The sequence below is a fragment of the Henckelia pumila genome, chromosome 1 (assembly GCF_033568475.1).
Source record: "Henckelia pumila isolate YLH828 chromosome 1, ASM3356847v2, whole genome shotgun sequence".
NCBI classification, from domain to species: Eukaryota; Viridiplantae; Streptophyta; class Magnoliopsida; order Lamiales; family Gesneriaceae; genus Henckelia; species Henckelia pumila.
The window spans coordinates 60,824,751-60,833,082 of NC_133120.1; positions in this window are offsets into that span (position 1 = coordinate 60,824,751).

The following is an 8,332-nucleotide window of genomic DNA, read 5'->3' on the forward strand; positions in this document are numbered from 1 at the left end:
ACAGCGTTTTCCTGAGTTATTCGAATGACGTGAGTTCTTCTTACTGTCTTTAGTTCTTTATTCTATCTTATGAGTTGTGATTCCTATTGATTTCGAGGACGAAATCTCTTCTTAGTGGGGGAGAATTGTAACGCCCCGTTTATATCTTAAATAAGTTTATTTGAGTTAATCGAAGATTTCAGAGTTCAAGAGCCGACTTAATTTTGATCAGGGTCCATTTTGCAAATTTTGGAAATCTAAAACGCAATTATTGGATTTTATATATTATCTACACATGTGTTGACTTGGTCTAGAACTTCATCTCCTTCCCCATTCATTCCTCCTCCATTGTAGCCGATGCTTTGAGCTTTTAAGCTCCTAGATTTCAGTCCGAGCTCGATCCGGCCGTTGAAATTAAATTTTGAAGGCAGTTTAGCGATCACTGTAGCGAGAGCTCCATTATATCGTAAGTTTTTCTACGATCCGATACATTCTATTTTTTGGATGTTGTTAGAATCGTTCGAGATTCGAGTAAGTTGTTCTTGACAGAGTTCTGATCATTTATTATCTGTCAGTTTTGAAATAGAGCGACGTTCGGAATTGTTATGATTTTTGGAAGCTATTTTTGAAAATGAAGTTTTGAGATGTGTTGGGTTTGACTTATTATTGTTGTCTTAGCATTGGTATGAGTTGATATCGTTATTGAACTGTTGTCTGCGTTTTTGGTTTGTTCAGTTATAGCCGTTATGCCGCCGGTTTGAGTTTTTGGAGATTTGAACCGTTTTGAGTTGTTGATCTTTGGCTTGTGAATTGATCGTCGTTGTTGATCATCTTTTTGTATCTGAACAGTTTCGTTTGGAGTTGTCAAGCCCGGAGTTAACAGCTGTTGATCGTCAAGAGTTGGACGAAGATCGGTAAAGAGATTACCTTGAGCCGTTGTTGTTGTTGTTGGATTGTTTAGTTTTTGATTAAACCTTTTATTGTAGCGTTTCCAGAGTTGGAGCTACTGCATTGAAAGGTAAAAGCAGTCATCGTTAGCAGGATAGCATACTCGGGACAGCTGGTTCTCGAGTTTCCCTTCAAATCACATATTGCATCAATACTTGTTCTAGCATGTGTAACTTGTATTTTGTTGATTGAATGAACTCTTATTATGTGGCTTATGTTTATGTTTTGTTATGCATTCATCTTGAGCCAACTTTAATTTCAGCGGGCAGAATAACCCTTTTTGTTTAGACGTTTTGGGGGCTATACTGTGAGTGGCCTGGGTGTAGAGGTTCACCTAGAGTCACCATACTCCTTATAGTTGCACCAAAGTCTAGGGGAGTGGGATACGTGGCACCACCTAGATTGGGAGAGTCGGTGAGTCGTTACGTGATCTCATCCTCGGGATCCCAAAAGCAGAGCAGTAATCCCTCGTTTATCAGCATTGATATCCCGATTTAAAGACATGCATAACATTCATTTTGATTTGATTATTTTGTCTTGAAAGCATGTTGTTGTTATATTAATTGTTACTTTTATGGTTCTTTTACTGGGAATATCATTCTCACCGGAGTTATCCGGCTGTTGCTTTGTTTTTATGTGTACTTGGCAACAGGAGGGGCAGGATCAAGTCAGCAAAGACCTTGTTAGCAACAAGAGGGAGAGCTAGTAGTTGAACTCGGTTTAGAAGTCGTGTCAGCATGTCTATCTAGTTTATATTAGAACATGTTTAGATCTCGAACTTCGTTGTTTATGTTGTATCGATTATGCGAGCTTTATGGTTGCATGTTCTAGCCTTGTGTGTAGTTGATCAACTCCAGAACTTCATGTATTAATCGGAGAATTTGTGATTGTAATGCATGATTGTATTTTGAATGTATTGGACTTGAGTTTCTAGCATGTTTTTTGCTGTTTTTTGCTTCAGAACTATCACCGCTCGATCGGTGAGATTTAACCGATCGAGCGGAGGTCTTTTTGCTGAGTTTCTATTTCTGGAATTCGCTTGCCTGCTCGATCGGTTGAATCTTATTGATCGAGCGGTGATGGTATTCTTCGGGCAGTGAGTTACCATTTTTTGCTCGCTCGATTGATTAGATCTTACCGATCGAGCGATGCACTATTCATTTAAAAAAAAATTATTATTTCTTTTAATCTTGGATCTTGTATTCTTAATTATTGTTTAACTCGATATTAGATTTTTAGAACACAGGTCTCACAATGTGAATATACACATGTAGAATAATATATCAAAAGCAGTAAAACATGTATCATGGCACATAAAATGCAACATATAAGCATGCATAGTCGCTGTCAATCTGAATCAGTACTTACGTACCTCGCTGAGGCAATCCTATTAGCACAAGTCTAAGGTCCAAGCCTAAAAGTCAATGATTATCATATCACTAATATTGATCTAAAATCCTTAACTAAGCTAATAAATACTCCTTAATACTAATAGGGATCTTGGATTGTACATGCGTTTGTCGTCAACCCATTTATGCCGATGTCCCTGTCCCAAGCACAACTCGGCTACTAGCCCCGTAGCACCTCGCTATTGCCCGATCCTTGAGAATAAGGCTAAAACCTTAAGAATATACACTAAAATACACTCAAACACATCAAACACACACTAAATTGTGAAGATCTCATCGTCTATTTATAGGCAAGGGTTCAGAAGCTCTGATCCTTGGTTCGGAAGCTCCGAACTCGGATGTCTTTCACGTGCCGAACTAACCTCTTCGGAAGCTCCGATCTCACCATTCGGACATTCCGATCTCATGCATGCGATTAAATGTCAAAATGTTGGTGACACGTGACTATTGCGCATGGCATAAACTTCGGATGTTCCGATCTCTGGTTCAAAATTTTTGATCTTGCTTCTGAACTCCTTCGCTTGGTCCGATTACTTCGGACCTTTCGATCTCCTATGGTTCATGTTCAGACCTTCCGAACTACCCAAGTCAACTTTGAATCTTGGACCACTTTCTGACATCATGGAGTCGATTTCTTGGGGCGATTAATCGTATTAAAATCTTTTAATCATGTTTAATCATTAATGCTCGTAAAATGGGATACATGTTACTACATTCTCCCCACCTTAAAAGGATTTCATCCTCCAAATCAGGGCTAGGTCTTAACTGAAGTTACTATCGAATTACTGCGCAAAAATCACTGTTACATGTCATCAATCTAACACTGAGAAAATTAACATCTCCAATACCTAGACCAAAACCAGTCAACTGAATCATTATATCAACCGTATTGCAACCAATCACTGAGGTCATCTACGAAAATCATTGCACATATATACTACTGCAATTCTAAAATCTTGGTCAATCATAGACAAAAATCATTGTACTGGCTCTTAACATAGAGCTTAAGATAAAAATTGTCTATCTCACGGCTAAAATACAGTCTACCAAGTGCCCCAAGCACTGTGTACTTACCCACTATAGTAAATCACAATTCAAGCACGGACCATACTTTAATCCAATCTGGAAAATATGCTTACACTGACAAAATAGTGTCATCTAGAAGGATTGACTGACTGCAATTCCTGTTGCATTTGAATCTTTTTGGAGATAAGACAAACAAGTCTTGCTTTACTGGCAACTGATTACCAATCCAACCAGGTCTGGAGATCTCAAGACCATTCTCTGAGTCATTTATATCTTACATCAGTTGTGGCTATGATAGGAACCACTAGTCTATCATATTGATATCCAATTTACATTGTACTTGCTGATGCTACACAGACGTAACTGCCACTGATTCTAGTACTGAATATCACATCAAAACTAACTGTATCCTTAATCAGCGGTCAGCCTGGAAAATTACTGAATTAGGAAATCTAACATCTGTTTTTTGACAAATATGAACAATAGAGTTCCCATAGCACTCAATAAGAATTGCTTCTTGTTCCTGCAATTGATTTCTATCAATTGAAACATTTGAGTAGTGCTATCTACAACACTAAAAAGTAATACAGAAGTCTCTCCTTGCAATGATAAACACTTCTTGTGGAATCTAACTTACGTGGCTGCTACTCCCTACCTCGGAATTACCAAGCCTTAGCAAATGTACCAATGTCGTAACATCTTACAGATTCACTTGATAATGAGTTCAAATTCCGGCCCTTAAATGGAAAAAAATGTCATTTCAACTACTGGAATCATAAATCTAACAGTACAAAGTCTGGTACTATAAAAACCAACTGATGTCATCTAGCCCTTGGTGTTATACTTTGCCTTCGAATTCAACAAGGAATACTAATAACCTTTACTCATAGGTTATACTGAGTTTGTAAAATTCCTGACTTAACAAATCTTTTCTATACCAGTAACAAAAAGATAATATTCTTGCGAAGTATTTCAAGCTCTTTCGTAATCAGCGATGCTACTATCTACAACTATGTTGAATCAATCACGTGAATGATCTACGAGAAATTTGGCCACAACAACCTTGCCAGATCTGAAAACACCATAGGTCTCAACTACCAGCGATGAACAACATTAGTTAATCATGGTTCCAATCTTGCTAGATTCCACTAGAACACAAGCACTAGTTCAACCCAAAAACTTTTGATTGAATCTCAAGGAGACTGCAAAAAATATCTGAATATTATGCATGTCCGATCAAGCCTTGAAAACTTATGTTCTGCAATAATCCTGCAATAACTAATCAAACTAGTCGCAGAAGACTGGGTTGACAACCCCTGGTACCAAGCTGGGTACAATCTCAAGTCTAAAATTAAGTCGGCTATTCTTGATAAGAAATACTTACCCTAGTTGTCACTTGGATTCACTATATGCAACCATAATAGATATACTAAGAGACATGTCCTTACTGGACCATATCCATGGTTTGGTAAAGTCAAATTGTTCGACCCAAAAAGCTCTGACCATACTGATCAGTTCTTCTTATTTCATACGAAGTCAGACAATAATGCAATCCAGAGTTTGAAACTCTATTTCAGCAATAGTTGAATCTCAACTGCACTTCTCAGAAGACAATTCTGAAATCTCGACATAACATTCTTATAAATTACAATAGCTAAGGAATTTTGAGTATCAACATTCTTATGTGGAGTGATTGAATAAGGTACCTTCCTCTAGCTAAGTCCCTAAGCACGACAGGCTTACGGAACTAATAAAATTATCTCAGGGTCCATATTTTCTTATTACCAAACTATAAGTCGATATTTATTAGAATTAACAATATCATCTGTTGGTATCAATCCACTGTGGCTCACACTTAGCCTGGAAAGATCAATCAAGTTTAGGAAAACCTTTCCGGTTCCTGATTACTATTGGAATCTTACACCACTTATCAACATACTCTGATCTTAGTGTTCAACTCAACATGGTTTACAAGAAGTTATCTAATCCAAGAATGTTTGGAAATCAAGGAAATATCATGTCGAGTTTCACCTTTCTTATCTCTGGAGGTGTCAGATGATAACTACAAGTAACCACTAGTACATGTCCAAAAAAAAACTAGATATATTTAACATGATCCTTCTAGTCCAGTCCCAATATCGATTGTGTACCATATCTATTCAGAACTTTCATTTGTCGAGAATATCATTTCCAAGACTATTCTGAAAACAGAAAATCTCAATCTGTATCTCTAACTGAGTCATAAGATAATCACTACAAGAAAAACGGAAAACGACAACGCTTTTTCCGCGTTATTATTGTCACAAAAAAGCGTTTTTGTAGCCAGTGTTGTGAAAGATCATGGTCAAAGACAACACGAAAAAAACGTTGTCGTTTTGAGAAAAGACAACGCATAAAAAGCGTTGTGATATTTGAAAAAGACAACGTTTTTTCCGCGTTGTCTTTTTTAGCAACGACAACGCTTTTTATGCGTTGTCTTTGAACGAACTTCTTACAACATGGCCATTTACAATGCTTTTTTTAAAAGCGTTGCGTTTTGCAAAGAAAACACTTAAACCACCTACGACAACGTTTAAAAAACGTTGTCTTTTCTCAAATAAAAAACAAAAAAAAATAAAATTTAATTAACAAATTTTCAATATTATAAATCACTCAATATTCAAAATTTTTGAAAATTAAATCTAATATACAATATTTCAATATTATAAATCATTCAAATACAACAAAAAATCCTTCAAATATAACAAATAATCGAATTCTTCTTGTTCATCTCGGCCATGTGCGCTATGCTTTCTGCCTCAAACCGGAGTCGGCGATCAGACCAACTCTCAGAATGCTAAATCCATTTGGAGGACTGGGAATGTGATGAACAATAACATCAAACAAGAATAAAATTTCAAAGTCATGGTTATGAATGACGCAATAAATCAAACATAAAATAAGAAAAATAAAATGAAAACAAATACATAGTCCGCATACTGAAAATGTGCTCCTCATCATCCAAAAGCTCCAGCCCCGCATCATTTCAAGCAACCTTCTTTTTCAAGCAAACAGGTTTACCCATTCTTAGCATTAGAATTATCATTAAGTCATATCTTAATTTACATGGCCCGACTCATATTTTTTTGAAGTGAAATAAATTTATGAATTAACTATATATTCGGGACCTTCTAAACCAAATAAAATATCAAATAATATTCTAAGCTTCGAATTCATGCCACCTTATATTGACAAATCAACAAAAGAATACCAAACACTCTTTTTTTTAATACTGTTTGAAATTATTGTCAGTACACAGACTACAATGTGTTTTAAAATTATATAAAAACACATAAATTTTCATAAACCTTGAGCATATTAGGAGTGCTCCATCTAAAAAGATTTTGACATTTACTTTGTGTGGCTCACAGCATTGGTCATCATTTCAATCAAGCTTCTCAATGAAATTAACAAAAGTTTAAGAGGAAAAATCATTACACATAAATAAATAACCATACATACAAATTATTGTCTCTGGATTTAAAATTAGAAAAGAAACAAAGCCAGAGGCTAACCTGAAGTAGCTACTACTCTATCAGTTGATTTCACACAGTTCTGTACATCTGCAAGTGGAAAGAAAGTAAAACCCATTTGTATCAGAGAAGAAATGGTGGTCTTCTAAACCCAAGAATTTGTCCACATATCATTGTATCACGATATTTGATTAATCAAATATTTAATTTTGGAGCATTAAAAATAAGGTAAAAGGAACGGAGTAAAAAAAAACAACAATGGGGTTTGGGTATTTGATTAATCAACGAACAATTTACCTCCTTTTCTTTGGATTTTTTTCTCATCAGGTTTATTCCACCTGGAAAAAAACAAATATTTTGATCATCTATAAAATAAATCGAATGTGCGTAGCTAGGTCTATGAAATTTCTTGATCATGTATCCTTGTTGATCAGGTAAGAAATAAGGGTGACTTTTCCATTAATCTACGTAAATGAAATTTCAGTGCTCTTTGATAAAGCCACAACATGCAAACTCAAATAATTTGCTTTTGGAAAAACTGTTCTTGAAGAATATTCAACTGATGAGTATCATAATTCATGTCATATGAGAGTGAATCTGTAATATCTTGGTCACGATTTGTTGATTTGAAGCTGAGCAAGTAACAGAGGATATACGTTCCCTAGGAACATGCATTAAAAAAATAACTGAAATAACTACATGGCCAATAGAGATCATATGAAAATTATACCATGTACAGTGGAGGTAGGATAAGCCTTTCCACTTGACTAAATTCTGGTTTGTATGAGCTTGATCTGAACCAAGCTTAGATGCATGAACACTCAAATATACACACTACGCAAAGGCCAAAGTAATTAAAGGAAAATGGAATAATGGTCTAATCCACTTAAAACCCATTACCAGAATTACTCAGTGATTGATGACTGTCTTGCGAATAAAAAAACATACTTAGTACCATTTCTTCGTTTAGAATTTTCAAAGAGTCGTAGTTAATTCTTGAACTTTGCCTCTGTAAGAAAAGAATTCATGTCATACTCATCAGTAAATTCGCAATCCACGTAAAAATATATAAGCATCATGGTGTTTAATAGTATTAATACCGCTAATCCCATGAATATATAATAAGATTGCTACTTTTGATTTTTTTTTTATTCACAGAGCATCTTATAATTATCATGAATTGCAAAGCAACCACATAATGGAGCTCCAAACTATGAAATCATTGTTAAGCATACACTCACTGGTGACTTCACTTTCTCTGTGGTTTTAGCAGCTTTCTTGAGCGGGGCACCTTTCTTTCTTTCAGCTGTCTTTTTCTGTTTCTTTGCCTGAAATTTTTCAGATGTCTAAATTAGCAACGAAAAAGAACATAAGCACAGAAGAAAGAAGGAATGAGAAATTACATTTACATATTATTCATTGATAGCTTTCCATAACATCCTTTTAGAATCAGCAAAT